The sequence below is a fragment of the Haliotis rubra genome, unplaced genomic scaffold (assembly GCF_003918875.1).
Source record: "Haliotis rubra isolate DU_JTF1 unplaced genomic scaffold, ASM391887v1 Scf106, whole genome shotgun sequence".
Lineage (NCBI taxonomy): Eukaryota > Metazoa > Mollusca > Gastropoda > Lepetellida > Haliotidae > Haliotis > Haliotis rubra.
Genome location: NW_025764959.1, coordinates 643,615 through 645,648, shown reverse-complemented (window position 1 = coordinate 645,648; position 2,034 = coordinate 643,615).

Here is a 2,034-nt window from a genome sequence, read left to right as displayed (position 1 = left end):
CTTTGCGCGTGCCAGCTTGCGATATGCGAGACGGGGCCAAGTTTACTTCCGGTGCCAGATTTCCGGTGACTCTCGTACATTCAAGAACCAGTTCAGGTTCCAAATTGCGCGACCGCCAAATATGACTTTACTAGACCGAACCAAGTTGTTTGTTACGGGGGTACTGAGGTCTCGCGATGTGCCGTGACCTACTTACATGCCTTATTGCTGTGGGCAGAAGCTGAGTAGGTTGATAACGAATAAGTGAAATCGTCCGTGAAATCACCAATAATCTTTCCAGTTGACTAAAGAATATAGGAGTTTTTACACAGTAAAGGAGCTTATGTGTGGGTTGTTCTACTTTTTGTACGCGGCATTCACAAATATTCCAGGCATACGACTGGGGTCTGTGAAATAAAATCGAGCATGGACCACAATCTTGTGATGATATGAGCATCGATCTGATCAGCTGGGATACGACGCAATGCATCCACCAAACTGAACGACCCCGTTACTATACTCATATGATTAGAATAGGTTGCTAAAGATGAATTCTGGCACGACTCGTGTCGGAAAAGAAGTATTTTTTTGTGTGTAAATACAACTTAGAAAATAACATACATCTTAAAAAGATATTTGTGTAGAACAAGATTACAGTTTCTCAGTTTACTGAGAAAGTGTACTGCCAAATATAACATATGTTACATTTGACGGCTTTCTAAATGGCATTGGGTATTCATAGCTTCGGCCATGGGAACCGTATCAATTTGCTCTTGTCAGAGGAGTTTAAAAATCTGGACTACCACCTGTCACACTTCCTTGTGGAAGCCGCGCTGGCTGAGAGGGTTGGTGAACTGACTTTGCTGACGAATGGCCTCACTATGAAAGTGTGAGTTCGAATCCCAGATCACACTCCGGCACAGAGATGACTTAACATAACATCACTGCCACAGGCTAATTTGCATATCACGTGACCGGACTTTTCTCTTGTTTGTAATCAAACGCGCATATTACATAGGCGTAGGAACAGTTTAAAAGTTGGGTAAAATTGATAACGGGGAGTGGAGGGAGGAGATATATGAAAAGGACAGACGAGTACACTTGCTTTGCAATTTCTCCACAAAGAGTGTCCCAGCCCTTGTCTGCAGCTTTAGAATACTTCACAAGAAGGTCTTTATAATAACTTATTCTCTTTATATTTGGTCTTAAATATCTGAAAAATAAGAAATTGGAGTCACTGTCATTTTTTCTTTATGATAATCATATTTTGGGTGCTGACAAATAGAACAATAGGGTACTGAAAAACAATAGTTTTATACTATAAATATATTATAATTACATTCAATAACAAGGCAGAAGTGAGCACAGCTCACATACCCCCGCTTATAGTCTGATCGCCTTCAATACCATTATTGAATACCAAAATAACATTTTAGGAAAACTTTCAATTTTGGCATCATGCAATTGAAAGCCAAAACCCACAATGGCACCATAAGGGTAAGTACCATGCCAACTTTGAAGTTTGTAAGTGGTACAGTTTTTTAGTTATGCTCAGAGAAACCATACCGGACGCACGGGCGGACGGGCGGACGGGCTTAGCGCTATATACCAGCGACTACGTCGTAGCGGGGGTATAATAATGCAGCCATTCTTATTTCATACATGAATTCGGCTTTCAGATAAAACCGGCTCTCTCACTGCCAATGTATAAGTTTGAAATCGTGTCTTATTGTTATTGTTTAGATTTTCAATAAATAAATCAAACAGCACCTATTATACTTAAAATATGGCTATTACTGTAAACTAAATGTTACTGTATAGACTACACTGTAATGTCAATGTATGTTGTCAACTTACCGCTGATTCGAATCCATGTTGGCTGTTAATAACAGCCTGACTGCCTCTACTTTCACTTTTGAGTGACATGAATGAAAAAATTTGGATTCTATCATTAGCGGAAATTTTTTTTTGATCCTGTTATTTTTTTAAAGTTACCAGAGGCGGGGGGGGAGGGCAGCTGCAGTTCCTACGCCTATGATATTCATAATAAGAAGA